Raw genomic sequence first — 10,194 nt, forward strand, 5'->3', positions numbered from 1 at the left:
ATCGACTTTTTTTTAAAAGCAGCCTAATTGTTAGGGAGATTCCTGACCATCTTATCTAATAATGGAGACCAAACAAACAAACAAAAAAACCCCAAACAGTCAGGTTAAGAATAAGGTACTAATACAGGCCTCCCCTGCTAGTCAGTTAATTGCTTATGTTTAGTGTCACTTGGACATTAGCCATATCATTTGCTTTGGTAGAACAGTCTTAAACTCTATAATTTCTTATTTAGAATTGTTCTCAAACCAGGTGCAATCCTAGAGAGTTGGGAAGCTGAGGCAGGAGGATCACAAATTCAAGATCAGCCTTGGCAATATATCAAAACCCACCTTTTGGAAAATGAAAACTAGAACATGGCTGGGGATGTGGCTCCGTGGTAGAGCATCCCTATGTTCATTCCCCATTGTTGCAAAAAATAAAATAGAATTCTTTTTAAAAAGCAAAGAATAGACTGGGCATGATGGTGCATGCCTTAATCCCTGTTATTTGGGAGGTTAATATTGTAGGTTCAAGGCCATACCGGGCAATTTAGCAAAACCCTATTTCAAAATAAAATAAAGGTCTGGGGGAGTAGCTCAGTGGTAGAATTCTCCTGAGTTCAATCCCCAGTCCCATTAAAAAAAAAAAAAAGAACAGCACATAAAGTTTTGGTTACAGTTTTGAACTAATGGTGTCACCCCCAGTAGTTCTGCAAAGATGGCTGCCCGAATAGACTGCTTACATTCTGGAAACCTCTGACTACTCACAAAAGAAACTGAAGTTTTGAAATATTAAATCATAGTGTTCACTTCTCCCCTCTATCTAAATTGTGTATTATTCCTTGCCACATTACCTTACCACATGTATTTGGAGAAAAGTTTATCTTTTCCACAGTAACTTTCCCAGAAAACTCATTGTATCTTTACATTATGGGCTTATGGGGCGGGGGTTGTAGCTCAGTGGTAGAGTGCTTACCTTGCCTGTGTGAGGCCCTGGATTTGATCCTCAGCACCACGTTAGAAAAATAAAGGTATTGTGTCCATCTGCACCTAAAAATATTTTTTAAATTGTGGGCTTACCTCCACAAAAGGATCCTGATTTCTTTATACTTAATTATTATGGTTTTGTTGTTTGCACTCATAGAATATCTCTTCATGATAAAAGTTGGTACTTTGTAATTATATATTTTGCTTCATTTGTTGATCTTCATGTAATTTTACATCTTTATCTCCTTGTTTCTTTATGAATTGAGTCTGCTGATAACAAAGGACTAAAAGAAGAAATTAATCATTTTTGGTACTAGGGAGTTTGAACCCAGGGCATTTTACCACTGAGTCACATTCCCAGGCCTTTTTTTATTTTGAGACAGGGTCTTGATAAATTGCTGAAGATCTCACTAAACTGCTGCGACTGGTCTTGAGCTTAGATCCTCCTGCCTTAGCCTCCCCAGTTGCTGGGATTACAGGTGTGCACCACCACTCCTCATTACCAAAGCAATGAATCTTATTCAAATTTTTAACTCATTCTAGCATTTCAACTTTGCTACTTAATTGCATAGAAACCAAATATTCCTTATCTTCTTTCCCAGCAGCCAGTTCCTAAGCAGTCATGTTTAAAGAAGCTCTGTGTCACTGGCTGAAATGGAGAATAAGTGACTTGCTATCAGATTATCCAACATCAACCTGTACCCTGCCTACTGAGCTTTAAGCAGACAAAAACTCTGTTGTCTATTTTAAAAAGTGAAAGTTGTTGATCTGCACATAGCCATCTTTTTGCTGCAAACTTTTCTTATCAATGCAAGACCCTGCTTTCCAGATCTTTGGTGCATAACAGAATCAGCCACTACTAAATTGTATTTTCTTTGGTCTCCAGCATTCATTTGCTTGCAGATCAGCTGTTAAGATGATGAACGTTACCTCTTCTGCCCCACTCCAATTCTTGCCTCAGCATTAGAGATCTCACCTAAATAAAAATGTTGTGATACTTCAGTCACCATTTTGAGGAAGTGATGTTCACTTATATAAACCAGTTATCTCTGAAAACGCATAATTCCACATTTTAAAAATAATGCATAAATAATTGTTTTCTGAACCCCTCCCTAAAAGAAAGTGACTATAGCATATCAGTGGACTCTACCCAGAGTTCAGTGCACATGGAATTGTGTTTATTGTAACCCTTAAAACTTTGCCTCTTCATATTTTTTTCAAATGCTATTAAGAACATCCTAAAAAGAATATATGACATTTACTCCATGATATAAAAGAATATTTCAGATGTGATATGTTGATCCTTACTAGGCCCAGTGTAGCTAAGCTAGACATGAATTGAAGAACCAGGATTGGATAAGAACTAAGAAATAAAACCTGTCTACCTTAAAAAAAAAAAAAAAAAAAAAAAAAAAAAAAAAAGGCATTTATGGAACTATCTTGCATAAGCCCAAGCCTTGAGTGGTTTTCCTAGCTAATGAACAAAGGCCTTTTTAATTTTAAATCTTACATTGAAAACTTTAGACATTTAGAAACTGTGGTATATATATATATACAATGGAATATTACTCAGCCATAAAGAATGATAAAATTATGGCATTTGCAGGCAAATGGATGAAATTGGAGAATATCATGCTAAGTGAGATAAGCCAATCTCAAAAAACCAAAGGACGAATGATATCGCTAATAAGTGGATAATGACACATAATAGGGGGTGGGAGGGGTTAGTGTTAGGGTTACAGTTAGGGAGGGGGGCAAGAATGGAGGAAGGAAGGACTGTATAGAGGGAAAAGAGGGGTGGGAGGGGTGGGGGGAAGGGAAAAAATAACAGAATGGATCAACCAACATTATCCTATGTAAATTTATGATTACACAAATGGTGTATGCCTTTACTCCATGTACAAACAGAGAAACAACATGTATCCCATTTGTTTACAATTAAAAAAAAAGTTTAAAAAAATTTTTAAATCTTACATTGAAAACTTTAGACATTTCAAGTGTAATCTGCCTTCATCTTCTTTAGCTATTAAAGAGCCAAGTATATTAGAAATAAAAATCCTAATAGAATTATATGGACTTAATATGTATTAAAATGAAGTTAAATAGATCTATTTCCAAAGTATTAAAACTTACATTCTATCCTAGGGTCTCCTAACACTTTTCACACTGTAATTTAATTCGATAAGCATTTAAACACCTATTTCGTAGGTGTGCTTTAGGCACTCTGGGACATTTAAAGATAAGCAAGGCCCTGGTCACCAGGGACTTGACCATTTTTGCCCATGGATCTCAGTCTTGGATTTTAAGTAATTTCTTTCTGATCCAGGGTGTTTAACAAATTCTAGGTATATACAAGTTCTTTGATTGAAAAATAGCCAAAATTCAAGATATTTATCCTACGGATAGTCACTGTTGACTCTATGCAGGGAACTTTGTTAGACCCAAGGAACAGGGAACTACTAAGGTAGGATACATGTCTCCAAGAGATTTCAGAGTAGAAAGGGTGGCAAGTGTGCACAGAACTATTTTGACCTCTTTTATGATACTTCTTATGTTGGACCTTGTATTATAAATTATTCGAATAGGGGGCTGTGGTTGTAACCCAGTGGTAGAGCACTAGCCTAGCATGTGTGAGGCAATGGACTTGATCCTCAACACCACATAAAAATAAATAAAATAAAAATAAAGGTATCATATCCATCTACAACTAAAAATTTTTAAAAATTATTTGGATAGTTCAAAGGGACATTTGTCAAGTAGTGTTATGACAAAAAAAATTTAAGATTTTTACCTCAAAAAAATGTGAGAGGTTTGTTGTATTTTTTTACAAAAACAAATAAGCCTATGATCCATTTTCAGTGTTTTTTTTTTTTTAACTACGAAAAGGTCCTTAATTTTATCCTTTTATCAGTGTTTTTTAAAATCAGCTAATTTTACTAATAGTATTGGTGCATGAATTTTTTAGAGCAAAGACATACTTAGTTGATCTTCATTTTAGATTCACTTTTTCCACTTTATTTTTCAGCTTCATCAAAGCCTGGCTTCTCTCTCTTCAGGGAAGCAGGGTAGATAAGCTAGTAATCATAAGCATTCCTGGGCCATTAGTGCTGATAGTTGTGTATGTGGAAGAATATTTCATCAAAACCATTTCTCTAAAATGAGGCCTAGCTCTGAGTCAGTAATGCTCCTAATATGTTTACTAGGTTTAAAACATCTCCCTTTTAGAAGAAATTTAATGACCTCTCTTTTTGAGATGACTTAAAATCCCTCAAAGTATTTTAATGTTTTAAAAAGAACTGTTTATGGTATCATCAGTCCTTTATTTGGTGTTGATTTGTTTTATTTTTCTAATAATATAGAGTATCACTCTATATTAAGGGAGAAAAAGTAATATTATAAATTGAGCAATAACATGGTATAACTTTTTCTAATTTTTCATCTCATTTTTAGTTTAATTCTTGATTTAAACCAAAATTCTTAATTCTAATAAAAATGGTAAAAGCACAGCTATTTAGGAAATTAATGGTCAGAATTCAATAATTAAAACCAGACTCCTAGCATGGTGGTGCATGCCTGTAATCCCAGGGACTCGGGAGACTGAGACAGGAGAATCGAAGATTCGAAGCCAGCCTCAGCAACTTAGCAAGGCTATAAGCAACTTAGTGAGACCCTGTTTCAAAATAAAAAAGGGCGGGGGATGTGACTCTGTGGTTAAGTGCCCTTGGTTTCAATCCCTGGTACCAAAAGAAAAAAAGAAAAAAAAAAAAAAAACAAACTCAGACTCCTTCTGAAAACCAGGGAACATAGTAATTATCCAGTATCTAATCATTTTTTACCCTTTAAAAAAAATTTTATTGACATCACTCCTGTGTTGTTGTTGTTGTTGTTGTTGTTGTTGTTGTTGTTGTTTTCCCATTCCATGTCTGTGCAGCTTCTCTACCTTGCTCTAAATCAGCAGTTTTCATGCAGCTGCTCCCTCATCAAGGTACTCCTTGCTTTCATCATCCTTGCACGAAATACTGCTTGCCTGGCACTCATCCTGGGTACATGGCATGAGACTTCACTCACCATTACCTGGAAGCTCAGTCTGGCTTAGGCATCAGGGGCTTTATAAGGTCTGGGGGCTTGCAAAACTGCAGGTTCAATGTGTTCTGTCCTTTGAGGGAGCTGCTTAGACCCACCCTTAGCACTGAAGCTTCTGTTCCAGCCCTAGACTAACACAACAGGTTAATAAGAAACTCAAGAGAGAGCCAGATATGGTGATGCACACCTGTAATCCAAACTACTGTGGAGGCTGAGACAGGAGGATCACAAGTTCAAGGCCTGTCTGGGCAATTTAGCAAGACTGTGTCTCAAAATTTAACTAAAAAAGAAAGAAGGACAAGAAAGAGTTAATAGTGGTTTGAGGAAGATTTTTTTTTTTTTTTTTTTTTTTTTAGCTTAGAAAATACTTGTTTTCCCCCAAAATTATGCCAACTCCAGTGTTTTCATAGACTTAAAGCTGGCCGTCCACTCTATTGCTTTTGTTTAAAAAAACAACCAAAAAACAAAGGAGTATGATTTATTAGCTCTATGGACTAAGAAGGAAAAATGTAACATACTCATGTCTGCCCTATAGAAGATCCTTTTTTATTCTTCTGTAATTTTACAGAAAGATTAAAGTGAGACAGAAAAAGAGGTGTTAGCAGTTGGTGAAAGTCTATTACAATTTGTTTTAAAAATCTTGTCACAATTTTGTTATCTAGTTCAAAATACAGATATTCCAACTATATATTTAACATGTCTCCATGACTGTATTTACTATGCATAAGAACAATCTGTAGTTACCATGGTTATCTTTCCTTCTAAGAAAATTTATTATATTTTGTGCTTATTTATATTTGCTTCAGTAATTTTATAAATTTGAGTATAAAATTCAAGTCCTGTTTTCTAAAACTGAGGCTTAGTATATCATTTAGTCTTTTTATTTAGATATTAGGAGCATGATAATTCATATAGTAATTATTGTGTCTGAGTGCAAAAATTGTTCACACAGATTTTTTTTCTGATTTTTCTAACAACTTTTGAAACAGGCAAGTCTGCCATTATCCTGATTTGCCAGATTAACTGGAGCCAAGAAGTCCGGGAATGTAGCTTAGTGGTAGAACATGAATTCAGCCTGATCCCCGGATTCAGTCCTCAACACCCTAATAGAAGAAAAGAAAGAATAAGAGCTAAATAAAAGTTGTGATCCAACTAACAAGATGCAAAATTTGGTCTTCCAACATGTGTGCTAGTTCACAAGAGTTTTCTGATAGTTTTGTCATATTGTATAATAAACTAAGCCATGTAACCTACCAGTGTTCCTGGGCAGTTGGTGGGAGATGTGGCTTATTATTAGTCTTTCATTTTTCCAGTATAACTTCTCACAAATTGCCTAACCCATTTTTCCTCATCTTCCCAAGAACTTTCATGTTTTGATATTTGTCAGACTGGGATTGTTGTATATCACTAGCTGTCAAAATAATGAAACCCTGATGCCTGCCTTCAAGGAACTTATGTCTTGCAGGGGAGACAGACCTGTAACGAAAATGTGATCTAATGGTTGTTTTCCCTACTTATTTGTTTTATGACTTTGGCCAATAAGACCTTTTAATTTAGGATTTTATCTTTATCTGGAACCACCACAATTGATTTGAAGTATCATGCTGTTAATACACCGCTGTAGAGAATTTTTAGCTTCTTCTGCCCTGCATATTTGTAACTGGCTGATGTTTGACCACAGCCTGTCCGTGGGAGAATTTACACTAGCTGGACCAGTGGAAGTTTTAGTTTTATTTCCTTTAAATGGCAGCCCCTTGATTTCTTGTCACCTCTTGGATTTTTTGTCTTTATGCCCACTGAAGGTGGGAAGAGAGAGCCAGTACTATAGGGGCATAAGAGAGACCAAAACACAAAGCTTTTGAGGGAACTTGATGAAAAGAAACAGTACCAAGGCTTTCTCACTCATTTAAAATATCACCTGAGCAAAAACAGTGGTGCACGCCTGTAATCCCAGCTACTTGGGATGCTGAGGCAGGATTGTGAGTTCAAGCCCACTCTACACAACATAGCAAGACCACTTCAAAAACCAAACAACAAAAAACATATTGCAGCTTGATCTCCTCAATGGGAACCCTTTGTCCCTCTCCATCCTCAGGTAGTGAGGCTCCCCTTTGTGGAGGGATTCCCCCACTGGAAAGGGCTTCTAAAATGCAGACTACAGTGCAGGATGGATTCTTTGTCTCCATATGGGCAGTCTGACTGATAATCTGAGAGCTTTTTCTATAGAATGTTGAAACAGAGTCCCTCACCAGCCTCTAGAGACATTTCTTGATTTAATTTTAGAGGATAAAAATGCTGTAAAAATTCTCAGAAGGCCAGGCACAGTGGTGCCTGCCTGTAATCCCAGTGCCTGGGGAGGCTAAGGCAGGAGGATTGAGAGTTCAAAGCCAGCCTCAGCAATTTAGAGAGGCCCTAAGCAACTCAGTGAGACCCTGTCTCTAAATAAAATACAAAATAGAACTGGGGATGTGGCTCAGTGGTCGAGTGCTCCTGAGTTCAATCCCTGGTACCAAAAAAAAAAAAAAAAAAAAACAGAAATTCTCAAAGGGAAAATTATGTTTAGAAATTTAAATGCCAGAACCAGATGCTATAATTATTCTGTTTCATACTAGGCCTTTTCAAGATTCTATCTATATTTTGATGTAAATATAAGATTTTTTATGTCAGATATCCCAGTCACACTACATTTACCCATTTGAGACTTAAAGGATTGAGCCACACAGTAGAAAGAAAACACAAACAAGAATTGAGATGCAGATTGAATCTGAGAGAGGTAGACACATACATACATACACATACATATTGAAGCTTTGGGTTATAAGTTGCAGGGCTGACAAACCGATTATACTTTAAAGTTTTTAATTAGAATGCTCATTAGAAAAAATAACCCAAAAATTTAGAAAACATAAAAAATCATCTATAATCTTACCACTCTATGATAGGTAATCATTGTTCAATAATATTTTTGCCATCACCTTCCAATTTTTCTTTAACATAGTTGAGGTCATAGTATGTGGGCAACTTTAAAGTTTTTAAATTTTTATTTTGAGGTTTGATGATTATTTGCTTAATAAAACAAAGTAGAATATTCTTAGCCCTTTGCTAAATCCTTCACCCTAGTGACTTAATCTAATTAACTACAGTTACATAATTTTAATTCTTAAGAATACCACTGAGCAGACCCTTGTCCCCAGACAGAAGCATTGCTGCCTTGCAATTTAAGGATGTTTTTCTTCTCAGAGTGACCCATAGGAGAACAGTGACAAGGATCCACTGAAGGAACACACAGAAAGGAGCCCCTAGGTGGGAGATGTTGGCAAGAGCACCACTTCCCAGTGGTTGCCCATGCTGCATATGCCTCCTGATGGCCAGCTCCATGTTGCTTCAAACCCATGTTTTCTTAAGATCCTAGTTTTGTCTTCCTATTTCCTATAAGGAAATAAGATTCAGTAAATGGGTCCTCTTTAGGAAATAACCCCCCATAAGAAAATATGGTACTTGAAACTTGTAGGCCAGTATGAAAATTTGAAGAAATAAAAGGTCAAATACACTGACAAGTTTGTGATAATTTCAGATGGAAAAAGCCAAATATGGGGGAATGCCTGTCCTCTAAAAATATACTACCCCTTGGGGATCAGGGGTTTCATTCTTTGGAGTCTGAACTACAGGCATCCAACTATTATATTTTAAAATGGAAGCATTCAGTTCAACCAATATTTATTGAAAATAATCCACTAGATTATGTAGGAAAACAAAAAAATGAATAATAAGTGATTCCTTCCGTGTGTTTTTTCTCTGTGGGCAGAAATAAGATGTATATACAAGTTGTGATCATATAAGCATAAGTTAAACTATAAAAGTAAGGAGTAGAAAGTAGTTCCTTCCTGGGGACAGAAGAATGTACCTCAAAAGAAGTAGAGATGAGAAAAAAATAGAGATTGAATTGTATCTTATAGACATAGGCAAGGCATTTAAAAGCTTGCATTGGGCTGGTGCTGTAGTTCAGTGGTAGAGCACTTGCTTTGAATGTATGAGGCACTGGGTTCAATCCTCAACACCACATAAAAATAAACAAAATAAAGGCATTCTGTCCATCTACAACTACAAAAAAAATTTTTTTAAACTTGCATTAACGTGCATTACAAGGATATTCAAGGCATCATAAGTGTCCTCCTCAGTTTTGTTACAACTTTTGAAAACACCTCTGGAGAAGATGCAAATTACTATAAAGAAGAGAATAAAAAGTACCCAAAATTCTGTTGTCCAGAGACAAATTATATGATTATAGGGTTTTCTTCCACTCACCTTTCTATGAATTTGATTAGAATACACGTTCTCAACACTGGTTCAACTCTGCTTGGCTTCTGGAGAAGTGTAGCAGTCATTTTTAACTGTTCAGTTCACATTTTCATAAACACTGATGAATGCCCATGTCCTTTGATAATTCAGTGCAGCAAACCTCTGTTGACCCTGTGTGAATCAGGCCATGTACTTCTGGATACCTGACACTGAATTGAATTCGGGGCTGAATCCAATGAAGGGTATGTGACTTCTAGAGGGAGATAATTCCAGGTTCATTCTTGTTCATAAGCTAACTAAGAGCTGCATAGAACTGTACATTTACTGCAACATAATAAATACTGGTTGACTTGAAATACTACTTTTTGCCCAAAAATGGAATTTTTTCATTCCCAAATTTAATGATTTTTTAAAAATTCAAATGATACAGGTAAGAATGAAGTAAAAATTCCCTGGAAAAAAGTATACTGTCCAAAGATAACATTTTAGCAAATATGTTTCTAGTCTGTCTTATTTTTAAGTACATAGGTTATTTTTTCCCTACTCAAAAATTTATGATCATCTTTCTATATCTGTAAATATCAATCAGTTTTACTTTTTGATACAAATTACCAAAATGATTTCATCCCAGCAGTTTGTCATTGGTGGGTATAAAGTTATGTGGGGGCAAATTTCATTCAAGTGAAATAGGTGGTAAAGTACCTAAATCATAAGTTTACAGCTTCATGCACTTTTAAGAAATAAACACACTTGAAATGCAACATCCAGATCAAGAAACAGAACATCCCCAGGACCTGGGAAGCCACCCTCATGCCTCCTTCAGTCAGTACTTTCCTAAGGGTAACC

The 10,194-nt window shown here is 35.9% G+C and overlaps 1 protein-coding gene across 6 annotated transcripts in view; it reads left to right on the top strand.

Annotated features, from left to right (window-relative positions):
* Positions 1-10,194, top strand: part of Nf1 (neurofibromin 1) — a 249,968-nt gene that overhangs the window by 234,261 nt on the left and 5,513 nt on the right. The window lies entirely within an intron of this gene.

Source organism: Sciurus carolinensis, chromosome 3 (assembly GCF_902686445.1).
Source record: "Sciurus carolinensis chromosome 3, mSciCar1.2, whole genome shotgun sequence".
NCBI classification, from domain to species: domain Eukaryota; kingdom Metazoa; phylum Chordata; class Mammalia; order Rodentia; family Sciuridae; genus Sciurus; species Sciurus carolinensis.